Raw genomic sequence first — 12,111 nt, 5'->3', positions numbered from 1 at the left:
GCCAGTCCTAGCACATGTGAGAGTAAGTGAACAAGAATTATGTGACAATCTCTCATACATATTCAACTTGTATGGCCCATGGATTTTGTATAGACTATCTCAGGTCGATGAAGGAATTCATCCATATGTATAAATTATGATATTCCTGATAGTATGTTGTCTAAGGTGTTGTCTAAGGTGTATGATACCCTAGATTGGTATGGGGATGTACTTTTTTTAATCTCCACATGTGCTTTCCCTACTAGTAAAAAAACCATAAGGACAATCATCGTCTCCTTATAATGAGTCAGCCTTACCAATTAGTGGCTGGACAATTGTAAAAAGCAAAGCACGATCGAGAGGTTGTCTGAGCCCCCATAAAGTGTCTTACTTCATTGAGGATTGTCACACAAGAAAATATGGAGGCCATTACCCCGTTCATATCATTGCAAAATGAATTTCTCAAATTCGGCTCTTGTCTTCCTTACCCGTTCAAGGATGAAAAACCCTTTTCTAAAGCTTATGACACCAACATACCCTCTGGAGTTATCTTGCTTGAACATTGAGGCATTGATTTTGTTGGAGGCAACTAGAAAAGTTCAAATACATCTTGTCCTATGCCACCAAATGGACAGAAGCCCAAGTTACCCCAAGAAATACAACATATATTGTGGCTCAATTTATCTACGATTAGATCTTTGCTCACTTTCGACATTGTCCCCTGTAGATCACCAATAACCAAGGGTCACACTGTCAACGAAGTGATCACCACTTTTCTCACAAAGTTTCAGATCTTCCACTGAAAATAATGTGCCTACTACCCTAGGGCTAATGGAGAGGCTAGAGTAACAATAAGTTATTGTCCCACATCCGTAAAAAACATTGTCATTAACATCCCATCTATAGTGGCCCAATGCCTTTCTTGTAATAGCCTGGCACACGTGCTTTTATCTCGCTTTTGATCTAGAGGCCATCCTCCCCTTTGAATTCAACTATGGCTCCTCCAGAAATGGTACTAAATGTGTGTTAACCACTATTGGCGAATAAACTAACATAGCATATGGATTTAACATTAAACATGATTACAACATTAATGAATATTCTGATGATTATTACATAGATTACAAAACATAGAATTGCAAGACAATGATACATAACTAGCATCATGTATTACTTCGTTATGCTTATTAGCTGTTAAATACCCATTTGGATTGAGAAAAAAACATTATCTCTTGCCATTTGAGGTCTCATTCTTAAGCTATGCCTAAGCTAAGGTAAAAGTAATAGGTAAACTAATGTGGGCTTTTTACTAAGCTAATCACTCGCGCACTTAGAGTGTACTCTCTCTTGCGGGAAAAATATGAACCCACTTGATGATGGGGATTATTCAGATAAGTAATAATAAATATTCTATAATTCCCTCCATGAATATATATGCTAATGATATCCTAATCTAGATTGATGCAATGGCTGTCAAAAATTAGTATCTATTATATGAGCGGAAGGATGAATTTGGCTAGGAAGCCTAGAGATTGTTGAAAAGGCTACTGGCTGCTGCTAAGAAAAAGGTAAACGTTCTTTACTGAAATATGTTACAACACTTTGTATAGCATGCTAGTTTGGTAGAATGGACAAGTTTCCAACCTACAAAGTCCTGAGAGCATTCTCAAATAAAATTGGGGTATCTTTGCATCTCGATTTTTCAACACATGAATAGACCTCTTAAGTTCTTTAGCATGTGTCTCCAAAAGTTTATCTCTTGCTTTTATTGAATTGGCATATTCTAGATGATGTGCTTTCAAATTTTAGATCTCCTCTTCATACTCATCTATCTTGGCAACTTTTGCATCTAACTCTCTAGATAGAACAACTTTCTCTCTTAGATTATTAATATTTTCAATATCTTATGCTCGTTGTTCTTCAAGTTAGTATATTCCTTTTTCCTGCTCTTGAATTTCTAACTCCAAAGCTATCACTTCATTCTTAAACTACGTTACATTAGGATGATATGATTTAGCCCATTCTTTGTAAATGATACAGTCTCTTTGAACCTGACTAAACTGATCATCTTACTTAAAAGGAATTTTAACTATTTTATACATCCAACACATAGATATTCAATGAGCTACTTGATTCAAGCTTCATAAGAATCCACATCAGTAGATTTAAGCTTGTAGACTTCTAGATCTTTGGTTGCATCCATGGAGTCTATACATCTTTGCTAGATCTCCACTCTTCCATTTTCCAAATGAGTACACATATAAGGCCCGCCTTTTCAACCCTTTTCCACCTTTTTTACGATCGCTTGTCCACAAGAGTATACATATGTCTACCTTTTGATCAACACTTGTCTACCCTTTTGATCGCCACCCCCCTTGTCCAAAAGGTTAGCCATTGCATTTCCATTTGAACTACCTCTTTCAACGTTATCCAGACTTTTGAATGACCCTTTTCTAAAAGGTTAACCATGTGTCCATCTTGTTACTCTCTCTTTTTTTTGTTGTATTGAAATGTTTGTCCATAATTGATTCTAATGAGTATAAAATATGAGGCATTTCTACATGAATCTTTTTAAAAACATGACCACTTATTTGTAGAGGTTTTAGCTCGAGGCAATGTGACTATTTGCCCTTGGCTATATTATGCCTCCATATCTAACATTGATCTTCTTGGTTCCTTCCACTATATAGGAAAAACTACATATAAAATCTATTTTTTAGGCTTATGATATTCAGTTTACCCATGAAGAATCATTAAAATTTCCACTATTATTTACAATACTAACTATCCAACTAATCAATGAAGCATTGTGAGTATCTCTCCACTAAATGTATCTTAGTAATGCAGAGAAACATATTTTTTTGTCTAGGGATTAACTTTAGAATATTTAAGTGTATCAGTTGAGTTCATCAATGGAGTTTCTAAATCCATATATTTAGGATAAATTTAGAGAAATGAAATTACATATGGGATTTTTTAAAACAAAACACACTAGTTTATATAAAAATCATAGATATGCGATTTTTAAAATACACCCCTACAACACACATGATATATAGGTTGTCTATAGATTGAAACCTATTAGAATTTTTCATAAATCAAAATAAATACAATACCTACCGTGTTGTCCATAGCATTCTCTCACAAAGAATATAGGAAAGAGGAGTCTTTACATAATAAATTATGTTAGCAATGATCATCATTTACACATGGTTTCACACACTCTCTTCTCTCTTCTCATTATGACTTTCACAATGAACACTAAAGAACACCAGTCTTTGCATAAGATAAGATCTTTTTAATAATAAATAATATATGGCTTCAAAATCTTTTTATTCTTTTTGCAATAAGCAAAACTTCTCCTTCTTGACATTTTTTTCATCTACTTGTAGATGTTCTATTTCTTGTCAAAATCTTTAAAAAAAATTGCATGCTTCCATAATATGTTATTTTGAAGTGGTTATAATGCAAGAGTAGTCTTAGGTGTCAAAAACAAACTTAAGCTCTTCCTTTTTCCACAAGTGTACAACCACAGTCACATGTACATGCACCAACGCATACATGCATGTACATGTGCACACACACACACAGAGAGAGAGCGAGAGAGAGAGAGAGAGAGAGAGAGAGAGAGAGAGAGAGAGACCTGATTATGTGTGTACATGCAAAGAGAGAGAGACTCGGAGAGAGAGAGAGAGACCTGATTATGTAGTAAAATAGGGAGGGGATTTCTAAGTGCCCAAAGCTATCAAGGAAAGAATAGCCTTGCAAACAATTTCAGTGCCAAGATGAAGCACACCTAAAAATTAGTGTAATAATTTCTATTTTGAAAGATCAAAGTAAGTACATGGAACAATTAAGTTTTAAAGAAGCCACATGGCTTAGTCAAAGATGAGAACTTTATTACCCTCTACCGACTTCACCATTTGATAAGGTGGGATATGACTCTCATATGGTTTATGGTTTTTAAACATTTTGATCTATACTTGGTAAATCTATTTTAGGAAAACTAGGAATCAGTGCTAGGAGGCTCAAGTCACTAATCTTCTCTTGTAACACCTTCTTGTGCACCGTTCATTGCCATCCATTTACTCTCTTCACTCTTATGACATAACACACACATTACAATGCAATGGTAGGAGGACTTCCCAACTATTTGCAATGCTGTACGAATTGCACAATAGAAGTATAATGCATGCATGTGCCACTCACTCACTTTTAGGATGCAAGTACGAGAAGGAATAATCTTGGGGAAGTTATCCATTTAAAAAAGGTTATAAGTGGCATGGTGTTGATGTTAGAAGATCTTTAAGGCACAATATTTAAAGTAAATAGCACATCTTCTAGGTCAAGTGGGCATGTGATCTCTTCCAATATATAAAAGGCTGATACAAAGATAATGACGGGAAGGACTAAGGATAAATCTAGGCCTCGTTCACCTGTGGGTAAGCAAGACAAATGGACCAAGCACGAGGTCCCCTAGCCGACTTGGATTTTTTGAATATCAGCTTTTTTGATCATCGAGGGGGGTTAAAATCCTTGTTTTTGGTCCATGTGGGCACCCATTGATCCATAGTCCAGTTTTGGATGTAAAGTTATGTTTACTTTGTTTTTTCATGGTCTTCACATGTGGGCACGTATGAATGCATGGGCCAGTAACCTATATTCTGGGTGGAGAGCTAAAAGTTTGCGTGCCGTTCAACTGGTGGCACGTATGAACATCTAGTGGGTGGAGAGCTAAAGTTTGCGTGTTCGCATCCGTTCCGCAGCATTGAGTTATATTGTGCTTGAATGCACGACCACGCTCTCCAATCGAGTAAGACAGATTGAGGAATGCTACAAAGACGGCCGGGTAATGGTAAACCCATCATTTGCCTTTAGGTCGCCACCAACATTATTATCGTAAACCCATCATTTGCCTGTAGGTCGCCACCCACCACCTCGACCACCAACGTTATTGTAGAAACCGGGTAATGTGCTCATTTGTTCTCTCTGCGTGCACATTTCAGTCCGAACGAAAATCCTCAGTGAGCCTGGCATGAACGCCAGCCACGTGGACGCACAATTTCAGCTCCAATCATCAATTTCAGCTCCCCTAAACACTATAGAGAGCACTTACAAGTCCAATGTACTAGGGCTCTTTGCTCTCTACCTAGCTCCCACAGCCCCACATGGGAGGGAAAATATTGTGTATCCCAAGGGGGGAAGGGAAATCATTGGATGTGCATAGATAGACAATTGAGTAGGAAAAATACCATGATTGTTGTTTAATATTACATGATCATGGTATTTCTTTACCATGATCGTGGTATGTAATACCATGATCCTAATATTCATTGTTTCGCAAGCAAATTATTCATGCATCCAATGATCCAGAGGACATGTTTTAGCTGACCATCAACACTAATGATTACTAATAGTTTTTTGGAGATATACAACGATCATGGCTGCACAGCCCTGATTCAACACATTTGGAAAGACATGGAATATTGAGTAAATATTTTTTGGGAAGACGCAAAAATAGATTATACGAATAACTTAGTGCATATAAAATTTGTGTATATCACAATAGTAGCTATGATTCTACCTATGAAAGCATGATAGCATAGCTCTAAAGCACGATCTTGGTGCTCCTATGGGATCTTTTGTGATGCCAATTGCCCTACTGTATTACTAATGTCCACACCATTGCATGCTATTTTCTAGCGTCTTATTATTTTCAATAAATTTAGGCCTCCTTCATTTGTTGTAAGTAGGACAAATAGACCAAGCACAACGGCCCCTAGCCAACATGGATTTTTGGAATGTCAGCTTTTTCGATCATCGAGGGGGGTTGAAATCCAATTTCTATGCCAAGATGAAGCATACCTAAAAATTAGTGTAATATTTTCTATTTTGAAAGATCAAAGAACTAGATAGAACTATCAAGTTTTAAAGAAACGACATGGTTTAGTCAAAGATGAGAACTATATTACCCTTTAATCGACTTAACCTTTTGATAAGGTGGGATATTACTTTCATATAGTTTATGATTTTTTAAAATTTTGATTTCTACTCGATAAATGTATTTTAGGAAAACTGGGAATCATTGTTAGGAGGCTCAAGTCACTAATCTTTTCTTGTAGCACTTTCTTGCACTACAAGAGAATCATTATTTTTCGACACTTAGTTTCCACGCGTGGTCGCGTCATCGATATGTGCGTCAAAATACATGTGGAAAAATGGATCGAAATAATAGTTGAAATATGTGTGGAAAAGGTTGTCGGAATAAGCGTCCAAATAAGAGTCGAAATTTTTCCTTTCTTTGAAATTGAATTTATATATAATATTTGCTAGTTCCCATCCTGGGGTGTGTTTTAGCCTTCTCTTTCTACCTCTTTGCATATGTGTCTATGAGGGGGAGAGAGAGAGAGAGAGAGCTAGAGAGAGATATGATCAGAGAGAAAGAGATAGATAAAGAGAGAGAGAGAGAGAGAGGGGGGGGAGCCGAGGCAGAGAGGAGGGTATAACTTCCATCATGCTCTTTGAAGGAGAAAAAATCCTAGCTCCTCCTCCTCATCACTAAGGTGCAATTAAGAAAGTGCTCTATTTTACAATGAAATTAATTTTTCATTCATCAACTTGCTCATCGTTAGCGAGATCCATGGCTCCAAATAAATCTATTTCTTGAAATACTCCATCATTATTGTCAATTGGTTGAACCAGTTGTCTTGTAGTAGTAGAAGATTGGTTGAACCAGTTATCTTGTAGTAGTAGAAGGTAATTCATCCATGTCGTCATCCTCTTCTAGCTCCAGCATGAGAGCTGTCGATGCATCATGATCATACTCAGCTTGAATCTCTTCTAGATTATCTCTAGTGTCTGTTTCTTGTTGAAGATGTATTTGCTCAATGAGTACACCTTCATCTGATCCAAATCCCGTGTGAGCCTCACCTACTTCCTCAACTAGTATGTCTTCTTCTTGGTCTTCTTGTTGTTCAATAGGTGCTAGTGGTGTATGCTCAACCACCACATGATTTGGGGAGAGTTCCTCAGCATCTGGCAAATAGTCAATTGCTATTTTCACCTCTTCAAATGTTTGTTTTCCACGTGGATTTATTTGGATCACAAACAACAATTTATGATCTGTCCGGTCTTCCACAAAGATAAACTTGCTCATAATGCTCTGGTAACACAAATGTGTCCCTTTGGTCAATCCATATCTTTGTGTGGTCTACTTCAAGAAATCCACACTTTTCTTTGCATACAGTTACTTGCGTCCCTTGAGTTACCAACTTGAACCATTTCACATCAAAAATGAACATATCAAACTTTCTGAATCCAACCTTGATAATATATTGGATTGTTCCACAATAATCTAGCATGCCTACTTCAGTATTGCATCACTTGCACTTGAACGACTTTCTTGCCTTCACACCACAATCAAATGTTATTCTCTTTTTATCTATTCCTTCTACTCAAAAGTGACGTCCGTGTGACCAAATTGCCCCAAACTTGATACCGCAAGCACAATAAATAAGTACTTTTATTGTATAAATTCACGAAAGCACAACATAAAAGACAATGCATAGATATCTATTATTGGTCTATTATTATTGCACCCTTGGGTGCTAGGGATTTGTTTTTAGATTTGCGCATAAGCATTATGCATAATGCTTTACACATAATGCTCATTCATGCTTTATGCATAAGCCTCATGCATAGCTTTATGCATAAGGCCTCATGCAATAGATTTCTGCATAAGGCCTTATGCATAGTGCTTTATGCATAATGCTTTATGCATAATGCTTTATGCATAAGCCTCATGCATAGCTCTATGCACAAGCTTTATGCATAACGCATGTTGAGGGATAATTCATGTGTATGCTCTTATTAAAGTGTCCATGTGGGCTTTGTTATGTGTGTGTATAAATATGTCTCGCACTTCAAATGAGACACCGACTTACTCTCCATCCTTCTCTCCATATGCCATGTTGCCTCACCAGTTCATGGGTTTTTTAGCACAAGCCACGCCTGAGCAAAGAACGATGGCACAACAATAGTTTGGGAGAGGGGCGGGCAGTTGGGCTGCACCATCGGGCACCATCACCGCTAACCCTAGTTCACCTATAGAAACCCCATAAAGAGCCGCTACAACCCCTCCCTCACGTAGCTCATCCACTCGCAGAGCATAATGCTCGAGTAGTGGAGGTGGAGGCGATTGTTGTCCAAGTGGGGGCATGGATGGGTCTACGCCCCCATGTGAGCGTCCTTCTCCCCATCTAGCGCCAGAAGCACTCCACGCTCGCGACGTTTCAACACACAGCCCACACCCGTCTCGATGGAGAAAAATTTTACACAATTGTCGATGGCAATGTGGTTTTGGATAATGTCGGGCAAGAGATGAAGAGCCACATCCGCGAGCTTTGCCACATTGTCTTTGCAAATGACTTTATGACTTTATGGCCAAAGTTGGATAAAGACAAGAAAGATAGAGTCATAAATCAAATCAAGGATGAGTACAAGCCGGCCGCCGACGGTAGTGATATCGTTCCCATAAGGTGGATAAAGGACCACATGGTGGATGTCATGAAACATTGGCGGGGGAGATGTGACTACGAGAGTGAAGGCAGGGGGTGAGAAGCCTTGGTACATGAGCATCGAGGATTGGAATGAGGAGAGGCAGAAGCATGCTCGAAATCCCCAACGCTTCAAGCAACAAGAGGATGCGGCCAAAGCTCGAATGGAGAGCGTAGGAAGCTCTCACCTTGGAAGCGGCGCTTGGGATGCATTCCATGTCTACTTTGTAAGTATCAACATTTATCTTGTATGTTTCATTAAATGATGTTATGTCTACTTTGTAAGTATCAACGCTTATCTTGTTCTTTTGGTACTTTTAGAATCAAGTGGTTGGTCGACCGACAACAACAAGAGAAGAGGACATTGCTCACCGCCACCATAACACATACTTTCTGGAGAAGCTTGAGCGAGAAGGCGCCAACCTCAATTGGAGTCCCATTCTAGATATGGTAAGTGCGGCAAGCCTTAACCTTATGATTTGTATACTTGCTTTGCCTTGTCATGTTAGATTGTTGTTTTGGTATACCAGAAAAAGCATCTTGTATGGTTTTTGCAGAACCAATGCCTGATCCTCCTGAGTGAGGGCTCCGCATAAAGTGGCCTTGCCCATGTCTTTCCCCTTGTACATACACATTTTGGTCAGCTCACATCTTTGTTTGAGCTTGTAAAGATTGTATGCAATTTTTGGCTTATCTCATCAGAGCTTGATATGTAAATTTCACATCTTGTAATATAATTTGGCTATTGTTTGCACTTGTGTGAATTGTGTACCTACTTTGTAATGTCGAAAAACATTATGGCACTCTCTCTAACTTTTTCAACAAATTTGCTTTTTCGTTCTTCACATCAGAGTACAGTTACCTTCGGTAGTTGCCTTCGGTACTATATAAATTTGGCTCAATGGTACATCCAGCTATAAGACTACATCACAGCTGGATGCACCATTATGCAAAAAAAAATTAATACATGCACGCGTCGAAAGTTTCCTGCATCCGTCGAAAATAGCATTGAAAGTTTCCTGCATTGGTTGAAAACAGCGTCGAAAGTTTCCTGCATCCGTCGAAAACAACGTACGAATGACAATCGAAATAAGTGTCGAAATACGCATCAAAATTATAGTGGAAATAGCAGTCAAAATATCAGTCGAGATAGTCGTCGAAAACACCATCAAAAAATGAGTGTTAAAATTACTTTTTTCGACTCTTGTTTCGATGCTTATTTCGGCGCTTATTTTGACATTTCTATTTAGACGTTTGTTTCGACGAGTATTTTGACATTTAGGAGATTTTAAGCTTAGTTCTAAGGAGTCGAAAATAGCATGGACAATGGCCCCGCCTCTTGTAGTGTTGCGCACCACTAATTGCCATCCATTTACTCTGTTCACTCTTGTGACATAACACACACTGGGGCGGGCACTTCGGCCGCACCATCGTGCACCACCACCGCTAACCCTAGTTCACATATAGAAACCCCATAAAGAGCTGTTAGAACCCCTCCCTCAGGTCGCTCATCCACTTGCAGAGCACAATGCTTAAGTAGTGGAGGTGGAGGCGGTTATTGTCCAAGTGGAGGAATGGATGGGTCTACGCTCCCACGTGAGCATCCTTCCCCATCTAGCGCGCTAGAAGCACTCCACGCTTACGATCGTCCGCGACATCTTGACACACATCCCACACCCACCATCGATGGAGATAAATTTTACACAATTGTCAATGGAAATGTGGTTTTCGATAATGTCAGGCAAGAGATGAAGAGCCACATCCACGAGCTTTGCCACATTGTCTTTTGCAAATGACTTTATGACTTCATGGCCAAAGTTGAATATAGACAAGAAAGATAGAGTCATAAATCAAATCAAGGCTGAGTATAAGCCGGCGAGACAGTGATGTCATCCCCATAAGGTGGATAAAGGACCACATGGTGGACGTCATGAAACATGTTGGCGGGGAGATGTGACTAGGAGAGTGAAGGCAGAGGGTGAGAAGCCTTGATGCATGAGCACCGAGGATTGCAATGAGGAGAGGCAAAAGCATACTCAAAATCCCCAACGCTACAAGCAACAAGATGATGCGTGGCCAAAGCTCGAATGGAGAGCGTAGGATGCTCTCACCTTGGAAGCGGCGGTTGGGACGCATTCCATGTCTACTTTGTTAGTATCAACATTTATCTTGTATGTTTCACTTGATGTTATGTCTACTTTGTAAGTATCAACGCTTATCTTGTTATTTTGGTACTTTTAGAATCAAGTGGTCGGTCAGCCGAGAACATGAGAAGAGGAGGACATTGCTCTCGCTGCCATAACACATACTTTCTTTTGGAGAGTCTTGAGCGAGAAGGCACCAACCTCAATTGGGGGCGCATTGTAGATATGGTAGGTGCGGCAAGCCTTAACCTTATGATTTGTATACTTGCTTAACCTTATCATGTTAGATCGTTGGTTTGGTATACCAAAAAAACATCTTGTATGGTTTTTGCACCGACCAATGCCTGATCTTGAGTGAGGGCTCCGCATAGAGTGGCCTTGCCCATGTCTTTCCCCTTGTACATATACATTTTGGTGAGCTCACATCTTTGTTTGAGCTTGTATAGATTGTATGCAATTTTTGGCTCATCTCATCAGAGCTTTGTATGTAAATTTCAATTTTGGCTTATCTCGTCAGAGCTTGATATGTAAATTTCACATCTTGCAATATAAATTGGCCATTGTTTGCACACGTGTGTGAATTGTGTACCTACTTTGTAATGTTGAAAACGTTATGGCTCTCTCTCTAACTTTTTCAACAAATTCGCTTTGTTCTTCAAATCAGAGTACAGTTGCCTTCGGTACTCTATAAATTTGGCATAATAGTGCATCTTGCTACAAGACTATAGCTGGATGCACAATTATGCCAAAAAATGTTTAATACCTGCATGCATCCAAATAAGCGTCGAAAGTTTCCTGCATCCCTCAAAAATAGCATCGAAAGTTTTTTGCATTCATCGAAAACAACGTCGAAAGTTTCCTGCATCCTCGAAAATAACGTATAAATGATAGTCAAAATAAGTATTGAAATACGTGTCGAAATTGTAGTCGAAATAGTAGTCGAAATATCAGTCGAGATCGTCGTCGAAAACACCGTCAAAAAATGCGTGGTAAAATTACTTTTTTCGACTCTTGTTTCGATGCTTATTTCGACATTTCTATTTCAACTCTTTTTTCGACGAGTATTTTGACGTTTATGAGATTTTAAGCTTAGTTCTAAAGCATCGAAAAAAGCATGGATAATGGCCCCGCCTCTTGTAGTGTTGCACACCATTCCTTGCCATCCATTTACTCTCTTCACCCTTGTGACATAACACATACTGGGGCGGGCACTTCGGCCGCACCATCGAGCACCACCACCGCTAACCCTAGTTCACCTATAGAAACCCCATAAAGAGCCGCTAGAATCCCTCCCTTTGGTCGCTCGTCCACTTGTCGCAGAGAGCACAATGCTCGAGTAGTGGAGGTGGAGGCGATGGTTGTCCAAGTGGAGGAACGGATGGGTCTACGCCCCTACGTGAGCGTCCTTCCCCATCTAGCACCAAAAGCACTCC

The sequence above is a fragment of the Cibotium barometz genome, chromosome 64 (genome assembly GCF_041138505.1).
Source record: "Cibotium barometz isolate CiBa-2024 chromosome 64, ASM4113850v1, whole genome shotgun sequence".
Classification (NCBI taxonomy): domain Eukaryota; kingdom Viridiplantae; phylum Streptophyta; class Polypodiopsida; order Cyatheales; family Cibotiaceae; genus Cibotium; species Cibotium barometz.
The sequence above is the reverse complement of the archived record's forward strand: the minus strand, read 5'-3'. Positions refer to the sequence as shown.